Source organism: Capra hircus, chromosome 25 (assembly GCF_001704415.2).
Source record: "Capra hircus breed San Clemente chromosome 25, ASM170441v1, whole genome shotgun sequence".
NCBI lineage: Eukaryota > Metazoa > Chordata > Mammalia > Artiodactyla > Bovidae > Capra > Capra hircus.
In genome coordinates this window covers 8,510,601-8,524,981 of record NC_030832.1, presented here as the reverse complement: position 1 = coordinate 8,524,981, position 14,381 = coordinate 8,510,601, and the positions used below count along the sequence as shown (strand labels likewise).

The 14,381-nt window shown below is 42.8% G+C and overlaps 1 protein-coding gene across 1 annotated transcript in view; it reads left to right on the top strand.

The window, feature by feature from the left end:
- The window catches only part of GRIN2A (glutamate ionotropic receptor NMDA type subunit 2A), a 445,041-nt gene that overhangs the window by 282,843 nt on the left and 147,817 nt on the right, over positions 1-14,381 (top strand). The gene's annotated exons all lie outside the window — the stretch shown is intronic.

The following is a 14,381-nucleotide window of genomic DNA, read 5'->3' as shown; positions in this document are numbered from 1 at the left end:
CAACAGAGGGATGGATAAGCTTAATATGTATGTCCATACAATGGAATATTATTCAGCCAGAAAGGAATCAATACTAATTAAATCTACATCAAAGATGAACCTTAAAGACAGGGTGCTAAGTGAAAGAAGCCAGACATGGAAAGGTCACGTACTGTATGACTCCATTTATATGAATATGTTTATTACCTTTTTCATATCTCTAAGCCCTCTGTGATATTTTTCACATAGTACTTCTTCACATCGATTTACTTTTTTAGAGATAAAATGTCACTGCAGTTTCTTGCTAAGCAATGATATCTATGAAATAAGGGGTCTGAGGTGCTAGTTCCACTTTCAAATATATGTTAAAATAAACAAACTTGATTCTACAAATAAAGTTATCCTATGCACTTATCGAAATGCATCTGTGTGCCTCCTGAAGCGTACACTTAGGGCATTTGGGAAAACAGCCTCCTGGTTCCTCTTGGCAACCAATTCCTTCCTCAATGTGATTCACAAGGCTTCCAGACTGGAGCTGTCCAACACTGGCAGATGCGGGCCACATGTGGCTATTTAAATTTAAGCTAATTAAAATAAAATAAAACGGAAAATTCAGTTCCTCAGTCACACTCTCCACATTTCAAGCGCTCAGCTCAGTAGTGCCAGGTGACGAGCAGCTGCCGCCACGCACATCACAGATGTATGAATTTCCATCCTGGGGGGAAGGTCTATTGGGCCCAGCAGGTCCAGAACTGGCTTTCATTCTCCCTGTTATCCCAGGGAGGTGCCCCATTTCCCAGGTCCTGTGGGTAGGTCAGCATCTCACTCAGCACCCTCGCTTCCCACCGCTTGTTCCTGGCTGACCATTCATCCCCCAGCCAGGGCTGAAATTGACCTACTTTTCCAGTGTCACCAGGGAGGGCGGGGTGCCAAGGCACAGCATGGGGCCCTTTCCTGCTTCCTGTGCACCCGCTCCAGGCTCCATCCATCTTCTCTTTTTCCTTTCTCTTTAAATTGGAGTATAGACGCTTTACAACGTTGCGTTAGTTTCTGCTGTGCGACAAAGTGAATCAGCTCTATGTATGCATATATCCCCCTTTTAAAAGGTTCCCTTCCCACTGAGGTCATCACGGAGCACTGAGTTCCCTGTGCTACTGTGCGTTCTCTTTTTCCCTCTCTCTCTTCCTCCCACACCACCCTTTCCAGCTTTCCTGAAGAGCCCCGCTCTGCTTCCAACTCCATTTCATTTTGTTATTCAAGTGGGAGAGAACACCCTCCTCCCTTTCCCAGGCTTCTCTGCCCACTCCCTTATTTGTCTGCCTTTCTCTCCCTTCGCCATGCCTTTCCTTCTCTTCCTTCATTTCCCCTTCCTACTCTTATGTTTCCTCTTCTTTTTACTCTCCCCTCAATTATCTTCCTGGAGTTGTAAAATGAATCCTTTAAAGTGATACGGAAAACGAATAGGAAGAGGAGCTATAGAAAGAAAGAGCTGTATTCTTTCTATTATTTATAGAAAAAAAAATCCAGCCATCGTTGAAACAGCAATTCTTCTTTGCTCTTTAGGAGGTAAATACATGATTTTCTTCCCCACCAAGAAAGTGATCTAGCAGTTACAGATGAAAATATGACTATCAGGGCAGGACAGGACTGTGGAGCTGAGTTTACCAGGGGGCACATTTCCACACCAGAAATCCATGGCAGGATGTGAAACATTATTACTGCTGGATTTACACAGGGCTGTCAAGTTTCATTATGAGATGAGGCAGCATGTAGACCGCTATTTAGGCCAGGACATATTTAACTCTGTCCTGATGGGCGTGAGGTGTCACCCAGCACACCGGGACATTCTCTGTGCTGCTGAGGACTCCAGCTCTGGCCAGATGAAAACCTGGTCCTGTTCATTCAGCAAATGGTCACTGATCACCTGTGCTCAGGGTGCATGGCGTGCAGCAGCAGCTCAGACACGGCCCCTGGTCCCCAGGAACTGACCGTCCAGCCAAGGATGGATGGGTGGGTGTGGAATGTGCACAGTAAGATGATGCACATGTATGTGGAAAGCTCTGCAGACACCAAGGTGGAGAAGGAGGCTGCGGAGGAAGTGGTGGGAGGTCTGAGGAGGGTATAGGGGACCCTCCTACAGAATCAGTGAACATTTGGAGAGGAGGTGAACTCTGTGCTGTTTTTTTTGCAGGGGTATGAATATGTGAATATTCAGGGGAGAAAAATCTTTGTACTCATTGAGACTTTTATGACTTTAAATGATAGAAAACCGATTCTCATTAAGCTCCGAAAAAATAGAATAGGAACTTCTCTCACATTCCAGTGATTAAGACTCTATGTTTCCAATGCAGAGGGGCACAAGTTCAATCCCTGGTCAGGAAACTGGATCCTGCATGCAGTGCAAAGTGACCAAAAATTTTTTAAAATAAATGAATTTACTTATTAAATTTATTCATAAACAAATGTATTGATTAATTTTATTTCTAAATAATTGATTTAAAATAAATTTAATGAATAATATTAATAAAATAAATATAATTGATTAAAATTTATTAAGTCAAATTAATTTTTTATAAAATAAAATAAATTTAATTAAACAAGATGAATTGGTCTTTTCAGCTGGAAAGAATACGGGGTGTATGTCTTACCTGCCAAATCTTAATCTAGGCTGAAATGATGTCTTCAAATCTCTGTCTGTCTGTCTCTTTCTCTCTCATTCTTTTTCTCTTGCTCTCTCCTTGTTCTCTCTGTTATGGCTCATTGTTTCATCCTAATGAGATGGGGAAGAGCATCATTTAAATAGGTATGGGTTCACATACTTTCGTCACTGTATCTCCTTAAGTCAAAAGAGCGGGTATTTTCTCTAGTTTCAACAGAAAATTCCCAGAGAAAGATTCTGATTGGATGAGCTTGAGTTACGTGCCAATCCCTGAACCAATCACTGTGTCCAGAGATACTCTGGTTGGTCAGGTAGGGGAAGACGTACTATCAAGAAACAGCCGTAGGGAGAAACAATAGCTCTTACTGTTTTCTCAGTAAAAGAAGATGGAGGAATAATAACCAAGGAGTGGAAATTCACAAGGACATCACGAGTCATTTGGGTCTGCTCCAGAGCAGGGTCGGTAAAGAACAGTTTTTAAGAAGGAAGGTTGAAAGCTAAAGTTGACTAAGGAGCGTGCATTTTAGTCTTGGACGTTAGGGAGCCACCTCAAGCTTTTGTGCAGAGGTACGTATAACAGAAACTGACGTTTGGGAGCATTTATCTGTCAGGTAGGCTTCCTATGAGCGTAAGGGATGACATACAGGGAGTCAAGAGACCAAGTAAGATCTTTCAATAGCCCGGGTAGGAGCAGAATATTTATTTAAAGGGTTTAAGTAATAAGTGCAAGGAGATCCAACCAGTCCATTCTGAAGGAGATCAGCCCTGGGATTTCTTTGGAAGGAATGATGCTAAAGCTGAAACTCCAATACTTTGGCCACCTCATGTAAAGAGTTGACTCATTGGAAAAGACTCTGATGCTGGGAGGGGTTGAGGGCAGGAGGAAAAGGGGACAACAGAGAATGCAATGGCTGGATGGCATCACCAGCTCGATGGACATGAGTTTGAGTGAACTCTGGGAGTTGGTGATGGACAGGGAGGCCTGGCGTGCTGTGATTCATGGGGTCGCAAAGAGTTGGACACAACTGAGCAACTGAACTGAACTGAACAGAAGTTAATTCTGACTAGCTTAATTTACTGGAGAAAGCAATGGCAACCCACTCCAGTCCTCTTGCCTAGGAACTCCCATGGGTGGAGGAGCCTGGTAGGCTGCAGTCTATGGGGTCAATAAGAGTTGGACACGACTGAGCAACTTCACTTTCACTTTTCACTTTCCTGCATTGGAGAGGAAATGGCAACCCACTCCAGTGTTCTTGCCTGGAGGATCCCAGGTACAGGGGAGCCTGCTGGGCTGCCATCTATGGGGTTGCACAGAGTCAGACACAACTGAAGTGACTTAGGAGCAGCAGCAGCAGCTTAATTTAAACTAAATGAGATAATGAATGATCAAAAATCTATTGGGGATCCATTGGGACTTTACTGGAGTCTCTTGAAAAATCAAGGTAAATGTTGAGAAGCCAAGGTTTGGAAAGGTCAGGAGGTAAGCCTACATTTACTAATGAAACAAAGTTACTATCACCTTGGACCAGATTGAATAATTTCTGGTCTTTGTCTCAGCTATAAATTTTCAGATTCCTAGGTGAGAGAATCTGATGGTTCCAGCTTGGATCAGGTGCACTTCCCTCTCCCACCAGATCTAATTTTTTATGGTCAAAGGAGAAGAGAAGAGTAAATGTTCTGGTGTATATAGTGGTGGGGGCGGGGGTTAGTGTTTTTCAAAATAAGGGGGCTCATTGTGTGTCAGTAAGCCACCCTCCAAAGGATGTAATCTTGTGAGCTGTACTGGCATAGAAGGAAGCAGAGTTTTTGCTAGAGGAAGGAATATGAATATTCATAAGTTTAAATTTAGAACAGAGAGTTCAAATGAATGGTTAGTAGATGTGCTATATTTCATTTAAAATATTATTTTTAAAATAAATTGTTGAGTGCCTTTAGCTGGGATTTTCACCATTCTCAATAATCTCACATCTAGTCCATTTTAGTCCTTGATGTTACCTGTCCAATTTTATACCTGGAAATCATGAGAGGGTTTTTTTTTTTTTTTCGGCAAATAATTGCTTTACAATGCTATGCTATTTTCTGCTGTACACGGACATGAATCAGCTATGTGTATACATATATCCCCTCTCAACTCCCCTGCCCTTCGAGGTCATCACAGAGCACCAAGTCAAGCTCCCTGCGCTCTACCTACTAGCTATCTATTTTACACATGGTAGTGTATATTGAAAAGTGTGAGAATTTTTTAGTCTTTCATCAAACTTAACTTGGTGTTTTCACTGAAAAAAAAGCAAGTAGAAATGGAATAATGGAAGAATAATCAGTATTCTGAGAGATTAGGTCCCCTGTTAAAGTTCCTATAGCTTCAGGTACTTTAGTTGCGGATATATTACCATTTATTGGTAATATATCCTGCTTTTTTGCTAAACTCTAAGTAACTTCATGGGAAGGACCACATGTTTTTTACTTACCATTTTATCTCCTGCATGTTGCTGGCATATAGCGGTTACTCAATATTTGTTTAAATTGATTACGTATTTGGTAAATGAATTTGAAACCTTTCTATAGATGTGCTTTTGAGGTGTTGCTTACTGGACCAAACTCTTCATTTTTGATCCATAACTTAAGGTCCTGGTTTTAGCACTGAATGGTCCCTCCCGCAGGAAATCTCTCAGTTTTGGGAAAACTGGCATAGTTGTTCATACCGTTTATGAACAATAAATGGTTTATGTCATACTGTTTATGAACAACAAATGTTTACGAACAATAAATGTCTATGGTGATGTAATCAGTTACATATATGTCAATCCTACCTCTTAGCCCCACCACCATGAAACTTCTCATTAACTTTGTGTAATTGCTCTGCACTGAATGTTTGCATTCTCCCAAAATTCACATGCTTAAGTTATGTTGAACTCCAGTGTGATGTTATTTGGAGGCAGAGCCTTTGGGAAGAAATTCGGGTTAGATGAGGTAGTGAGGGTGGGGCCCTCATGATGGAATTAGTGTCCTGAAAAAAGAGGAAGAGACAAGATCCAACTCTTCAGCCTTGTGAGGACACAACAAAGTGGTGTGTAAACTGGGAAGAGGATCCTCATCAGAACTCGTATCTGTCCGGGCTTGACCTTGGACTTCAGTCTCCAGAGCCATGAGAAATAAGTGCTTGTTGTTTGAGGCACCCAGTGTGTGGTGTTTTGTTATAGCAACATGAGCAGACTAAGACAGCAGTGGTTTCCCCATTGACACAGGAGTGAGGGGAAACTCACTCCTGGGAGCTGGATGAATTAATTGCTTGAAGGTACAGCATCAATCATGGTGGATTTAAAAACTCAACTGTAGCTTGCAAATCCCTAATCTGCTCTTCCCTCTACATGACAATGTTCCTAGAGTTCAAAGTACTGAGTTATGAACTCTTGTCCTCAAGGACTTTGTAGCCCAAAGATAAAGTTGTGCAGGTGATGAGTAACACGGGGGCCCTTTTTGCATCACATTTATCACAGATTTGTGTTTTATTTTCACAGTTCTTCTGACAGATGGTAGTATCGGGTTGTATTAGTCAGGGTTCTCCAGAGAAACAGAACTAGCAAGATATTTATGTAGAGAAAGACATTTACTACGAGAGATGGGCTCACAAGATGATGGAGGCTCAGAAGCCCCACAACTGACCCCACCTTTCTCCTCTGCCTCCATTACCTCATCGACTTTTCCTTCCCTCATTAATATGTACTGAGCAGCTTCTCCACGCCAGTCACTGTTCCGGGTTCTGGAAGGAGGATACAGCAGAGAACAAAAGAGAAAATTCCCCTTCTCATGGGGCCTAGGTTCTAGGATGGGGGATACCCAGAGATTCCTGGATAAATTCACACTTTGAATTGACCCATTCTGCATATTTGGGGAAGATGAGCAGTCAGTATGCATGTACATCTGCCTGTTTGAGATCCTGAATAATCTGACAACAGAGACACAGGTGATCTAGGAAGCTTGTAGAAACTGCTTGTCACTTGGCCCACTTTTGTCTGGCTCTCTTGGAATAGATGCTCTTTGAAAGGACTGGATCCACTGATCCCTGTGCCTGTCAGTTCCAAATGCTTAGATGAGGCAGAGTCATGAAGGGTTCATGGTGACATACTTGGTGCTATTTTGATAGTGTTGCAAAATACTATCCAGAATTTCAAGAACTTCCACATCCTCCACCAGGTTCCTGAAAGAACCACACATATAAGGAGCAAGAGATCCCGGAAACAGCTTTATTAATGGACCCTCAGTCTTCCAACAACTCCTGATAAAGTAGAATTAGAGCATACATATTATATCCTAAGTATTGGAGCTTCAGCTTCAGCACCAGTCCTTCCAGTGAACATTCAGGGTTGACTTCCTTTAAGATTTACTGCTTTGATCTTCTAGCAGAAGCTCTAGTACTTTGGCCACCTGATGTGAAGAGCTGACTCTTTGGAAGAGACCCTGATGCTAGAAAAGATGGAAGGTAAAAGGAGAAGAGGGTAGCAGAGGATGAGATGGTTAGATAGCATCACCGACTCAATGGACATGAATTGAGCAAACTCCAGGAGATAGTGGAGGACAGAGGAGCCTGGTTGTGCTGCAGTCCCTGGGATCGCAAAGAGTCGGGCAGCCCTAAGTGACTTTTAGCCAGATGGGTCAGGCATGTTGTCTACTAATGGGATGAATAGAATAGTCACACTTATAGAGAAAACTTTGCCCTAACTTACTCCATGTTTTAGACTTAGAAGTTATATTTAAAAGACAGTAGGTGGGGCATGTCCTCAAAAACCACCTTTGGCTCAGGTATGCTCACCAAGCAGAGACAGGAAGCCCAAGAGCCATGAAGGGCAGGCTGGCAGCTGGGTCAACACCCTTGCATCATAACCCAGTCCAGGGGCACTTGGAGCTCTGAGCAATCAGATTAGCCTGGGGTAGGGACCTGGAGGGTTCATTGCCTCCCTCCAGAAACAGGGATTAGCAGCCCAAATGATCCTCCAGCATCTCAGAGAAAGCCCTTTAATTTCAAAATTTAGAAGAAGAGAAGATAATTCTGTGAAACCATGACAACTACTGCTACCCCCGCTGTCATCATTTACCAGACACCATTATGTGCCAAACACTCTGCTGGTCACATTATATACCTTCTCTCGTTAAATTTCATCTAATGTAAGCCCTGTGATTACACAGAGATGTGGCCATTATAACTTCACTTTTACAGAAGAGGAAATGGATGCTTTGAGAATTTAGGAGACTTACTTGGGATTGGAAGCCACGGAACTGCATCCTAACCCCGAGCTTTCCAATTCCCAAACTAAGCAGTCGTCTTACAGAATTGCCACTCTACAGTTGCGCAGAAAATAAACATTGAATGAACATGATCTCAGTGGCCTATGGCCACTCATTCATTTGGTCCTTTTTCAACAGATATGTTTAAGCTTGTGCTGCAAGACACTCTAAGGTGTTTTAGAATCTCAGTGATCAAAAGAAACATCCCTGCCTTTTTGGAGCTTGCCACTCCTATTCTAATTTTTTAAAAATTAGTATCGCTTAGCTGACAACTAACATTAATATGTTGTTTTTTCTTTTTTAATTTGGCCACAATGGAATTTGAGAAGGAGTAAATACTCACTCTCTTTTTTTAACCCAGTTTTTTATTTTATTCTTTTGCTTTTTCATAATGCTGTAGTTTCTGAGCCCGTTTTGAATGCCTTGCTGGCCTGGATTATGCAGATCTGTGTGTTGGAGTTATTATATTTCAGTCCTGACATTTAAGTTTCAGTTCTGTGGTCATGCCTCTGGTAATCATTCAAGGGAAACCGGAAACCACCAATGAGTATATGCGATTGAGCACGGGGCAAAGAGGAAAGTACACTCATCTAGAGACTCGTTGAAAGGAAATGGTGTGAGGATGTATTTGGGGCAGACGTGGGGCAGGAGATGGGAATTAAAAGTGATAAAAGCTCCACGAGTTTGCTCTAAAGAGAGGATTCATGCCCATACGGGAAGGGTTAATGGAGGATGAGAAGGTGCTGAGAAAGGCGTCCACGTGGAAGGGATTTCAAACCACCAGGAGGACTCTGGAAAGAGCCAAAACATTTTGTAAAAATGAGAGTGTCTTGAGAACTGAAAAAAGGTTAAAGAAAACAGTGACTCTGTTTTCCAAAACATGTAAATTAGCTGACAAATGAAAAAAATGGTGACACCCGTAGCAGTCTGAGTAGGCATTTAAGGGATAGTGTGATTCGGGGAAAGGCCCGGGGAACAAGGGAAGTAGCAAAGCAGATGGAAAATTAACTGAAAATTGAGACACACTGAATGGGTTATGGTGGCATTTATGAAACTGTAAGGGAATTAAAGTCTGAAGGGAAATAGTGAATAATAAATATGTCTAGAGAACATTGCAAGCAATCAGATTTGGGAAGTTAAAGGAGAGTTACAAGGCAAAAGAGAGAAAGTAGAAATCTGGAGGAAGGAGACGTTTTAAGTAATAGGTAAAGGCTTATGCAGCTCATATTTGGATGGCTTTTCTTTTTTCTTTTCTTTTTTTTATTGGCCTTCTCAGGTGGCGCTAGTGGTAAAGAACTTGCCTGCTAATGCAGGAGACATAAGAGACTCGGGTTAGATCCCTGGGTCAGGAAGATCCCCTGGAGGAGGAAATGGCAGCCCACTCCAGTATTCTTGCCTGGAGAATCCCATGGACAGAGGAACTTGGTGGGCTACAGTCCATGGGGTCACAAAGAGTTGGACACGATGCAGACCATATACGGATGACTTTTTTTTTTCTTTCTTTTTTTAATTGGGGTATAATTGCTTTACAATGTTGTGTTAGTTTCTGCTGTACCGAGATGTGAACCAACTGTAAGTGTACATATGTCCCCTCCCTCTTGGACCTCCTTCCTGCCCAGCCACCCCCATCCCACCCTCTCGGTCATCACAGAGCACCCAGCTGAGCCCCCTGTGCAGGACAGCAGCTCCCACCAGCTATCTGTTTTACACGTGGTAGTGTATGTATGTCAACCCTAGTCTCCCACTCCATCCCGCCCTCTCCTTCCCCCGCTGGACCCACAAGTCTGTTCTCTGCATCCGTGTCTCTACTCCTGCCCTGGAAATACTGGCACCCCACTCCAGTACTCTTGCCTGGAAAATCCCATGGACGGAGGAGCCTGGAGGGCTGCAGTCCATGGGGTCGCTGAGGGTCGGACACGACTGAGCGACTTCACTTCCACTTTTCACTTTCATACTTTGGAGAAGGAAATGGCAACCAACTCCAGTGTTCTTGCCTAGAGAATCCCAGGGACGGGGGAGCCTGGTGGGCTGCCATCTGTGGGGTCGCACAGAGTCAGACACGACTGAAGCGACTTAGCAGCAGCAGCAGCAGCAGCAGCAGTACCATTTTTCTAGATTCCGCATATATGCCTTAATATGTGGATGGACCAAGAATCTGTCATACAGAGTGAAGTAAGTCAGAAAGGGAAAAGCAGATATCGTATGGTTGGCTTTTGACAAAAAGAAAGCACTCTGGCAACGAGTGGATGGAATGGTAGCGATAAGCATGGCTTTACAGGGACTAACAACAAGGTTGCGTTTGGGGCAGTGTGTTAGGAAATATGTCAGAGTAGAAAACTATTTTTAAAAATGTGTGGAAGCTTTATGCAAAGGTTAGGCAACATCTGTGTACCAGAAATTGGACTGGATGTTTTTCTATGAACTATTGCTAATCCCACTCACAAAACCTGGGAGTTAGGGATCTGTTAGGTTAAACCACACGAAGCCATCACGGTTAGTTCATATGGTTTAACCTGATCCGTTTTTACAAAGAAGGAAATTGGAAACTCAGAGAATTTTAAATGCACAACCCTAAGAGATGAAGCTGGGGAGCAGCAGAGGCAGGGCTCGATCCCAGCAGTTGCTGGATGGCAATTCATTCTTTTGTTCATTCTGCACCTGTTTGTTTTAGCACCTCCTGTGTGCAAGGCACTCTGTTCAGCACTAGAAATAAAATACAAAACAAGGCAGAAGAGGTCCCTGCCTTCATGATGGATCTGCTGGTTAAGAAAACAAGACAAAACACCGAAGACGGTCCTGAATAGCTGTCCAATAGAAATATAATGTAAGCCATTTATCATCTTAAATTATCTGGTAGCACTTCGAATAAGTAAAAAGAAGATGAAATTAATTTTAATAATGTGTCTTATTGCAATCAACGTGTCTAAAGTATTGCAACATGAAATCAATATAAATTTATTCATGAGATTTTATACTTTTTTTTTTTCATACAAAGTCTTCCAAATCCAGTTTTGTTATGCCCTTTTGGCACATTTCTGTTCATACTAACCACATTTCAAATGCTCCACAGCCACCTGTAGTTGGTGACTACTGTTTAAAGCAGATCTTGAAAGAACTTGATAATTCTGACCCAATTTTTTTTTGTGGTGATAATGTAGGTAAAACAGTCCACCATGTTTTTCCATGTTATTTCTGACCCACATATGCCAACCATTCATAGGGCACAAAATACAAGCAACAGAAATGTTTCTTTCACCTGGGACTTCAGCTTCATATGCCTGAGGCTGTAGGTACCAAAGGAAACTTGGATGTACGTGCGTCACATAATTTACATATTTTCTGTTATGTATGTCACTGATTAAAAATGGCACCTCACAACCAACGGACAATAATAATACAAAAATGGCTCCTCTGCAAGCCATCAGAGCCTTCCCCACATCCACGTTTTGCCAGCATGTCCTCTTGTGTTTACTGCTCCCGACGAAAATATCGAAGATGTAATTCGAAGCTTAGCAGCAGCCAGAATTTCTGATACTGTATCTGGTCACTAAAAGTTTGTAATCAATTTTCAAGAGATAAAACAGTGATAAGATTTTACTGTTGAATACAAGTGCCCAGCAGGTGTTAATGGGGACCAAGCAGTGGGGTGTAGAATGTTTTTTCCCTGGGTAAAGAATTTTTCTTTAGAGTAAGCTTAAGTGGGAAGAAAGCCTGCGGAAATATGGATTGTCCTTCCTAGAAATTGGATGGTGGAATTGAAGGTAATAGGTACTTGTTCCCTACCAACTTCATAATGAAATTACTGTTGAGCAAAAGAAATTCTGTTAGAGGGCTTTTTCCCCTCCCAAGGGACAGAAGACTCTTAATAGGAAGAAAGCTAGAAAGAAAGAAGGCAGGAAGGTAGATAATATAAACACTGAGTATACGGACTCATTGGCCCAGAATATTGAATCTTAAAGGAACAGAGAACAATTGGAGTGTTAGAATTTCCAGACAGTTGTTTCCATATAATCTGAAGAAGAGAAATTGCATCTAAATAATGTCCCTGCTAGTTCCATCTGATTTCACTACAAAATGGGAGGCAAGGGAACAAGCGGGGAAAACAGAAGTGGGGAATGAAAGAAGAGAGACTTAAGTACATTCAACTGGCAAATCGGAAGAAGAGCAGGTGCTCAACAGGGCATGCCAGCTCCTAGATTAAAGCGGTGACAGCAACATCCATTCACACAACATAACCCTGTGAATGGCTCTCCCCTGGGCCAGGTGTCCAAGTCAAACCCAAAGGATTCGTCCACTGGTCCGCCTTTTCCTAACACAGAATGAGCTGGGTATTTCCAAAGCTCTTGTTGATGGACTAAATTTCTCAGTTTCACTTACCTTTGGGGCATTAGGTAGACTGAACACGAGCTCTAGTTACCTCAAGTTATTGTATAATCAAAATTTGGCTTGAGAGCTTATTGGATGACATTTTAAACAAGCAAAACCCCTCAGTGAATCAGCTGGCCTGTGAGTTTTGGACAGCAGGTACGGAGTGACTTGGTGATGGATTCTTTTTTGCCAGCCCAGATGAAGTCCACTAGTGGGCTTTGTAGTTTTTATGCTGAAACTCCATGGGCAGTGTCCCATCAGGATGTTTCATGGGTCTACGCCGTTGGCTTTGCAGTTTCCTATGTGCAGTGAGTCACTCCTCCCCTCAAAACCTTCCATGATCCTCACGTCCTTCGGAACAAAATCCAGATGCTTATGGCCCCTATGGTCTGGCTTCAGAGAAGCTCTGTGGATGTATCCCCACTGCCTGTTGTTCTAACTAAGCTATTTCCTATGTCCCATAGTACGTGTCACTTCCTTTGCTGACTCTTTTTTTGTTGAAGATGACTCCTCTGCTCCGAATATTCTTCCCCACCTCTCGTCAACCCCTTCGCTCCTGAAGATTCCCCTGGAAGCCCTCCCTACGTCACGGAGCTCACATTAGAGACCCTCCCTCTACGTTCTCACGACTTCTCCTATTTACAAAGCAACAGTACACGAGTGGCCTTCTACGCGCTAGCAACGTTTGCGTGTCTATGTCACTGAATTGTGAGCATGGAAGGGGTGGGATGGACACTGTGTTCTCTATTTCTGTATTTATAGGACTCTCTGTAAGGCCTGGCACATGACAGACATTCGGTAAATAGTTGTTGAATCCGTAAATTATCTTCCTAGGAAATGATCAGATGTACCAAATAAGATGGTGATTGCTCTTTGCCTCTTCCAGAATAGCAGTGTTTCATTTTTTTTTTCTGTGTTTAAACAAAGAGTATCTTTGTTAAAAATAAAAAGTATTTGCAGAAAATTTCAAGAGTACAAAGATAACACAAAAGAAAATAGAAAGTACCTGGAATCTTTCCATGCATAGACAAACCCTATTTTTATCTTCGTTTCTGCTTGTTTAACAGTAAGTAGTGAGAATTATCTTCATGCCATTAACTTTTCTTGAAAAACATGATTTTTTAAGGACTCTAAGAGGCCTTTGAATGGATACACAGAAATGTTCTTTGCCTTTCCCCCACTTTCTTCACCTTGGAGACCTGAGTCTTTCCCCAGAGGACACAGTCGGGTCTTGTGCACTGTGGCTGCCCAGAGGCAGACATGTGATCAATTAGGCCAGTCACTCTACGTGGAATTATTTTTAGAGTCTAGTCCCCTTCCTTGGTATTTTACTTCTTTAGCTGCTTTTGTTGTTAAGGGAACATAAAGCAAGAAAATGCTGCAGCTTTGAGATACCCTGCCTTTCTGGGGGTGTTTGATTGCTTTTAACCACCATACTGCATTTGCTGACTATCTCCTAAGTGCTACGTTTTCTGGACATCTTTAACAGCGTCACAGTTTTCTCAAGCTGAAAAGGAAATGTGAATCCCTGAGAACCTTCCCTCCCAAATCCTGTCTTGCTTCATGTCAGCGCTGAGCCTGGCTACAGGCAAGTGGTTTTGAGGAGGGAGGGTTGGAGACGGAGTATTGTGAGACAGACAAGCCTCCCTTGTGATAAAGATAACGGACGGATGTTGCACAGGGCAGACACTGAAGACCCATTCATGACGCTTCTCTCCTCTACCCTCACATCTGACCTATCCCTAAATACCTTCTTAAAACTTCTCCACTTGGTCCTGTGTGTTACGGCTCCTGCTCTTCCTTCCCCTCCTCTTTTGGGGTCAAAGCCAGCATCATCTCTAACCTGGATCAATAAGAGCGCTGTAATTGGTCCCCCAAACTCACTGTGGTCCTCTGCAACCCTGTTTTCTACACAACCTTCAAGTCTGATTATGTCACTGGTTAAAATCTTCCATGTCCTTCTATTGTTTTCAAGCAAAGACAGAACTGCCTAAATGGCCTGAAAAGCTTTGCACCGTCTGCCCCATTCACCTTCTCACCCACACCACACTCCACAGCCCCTTGGCTCTCTCTGCTTCACTCAGTCCTCGGT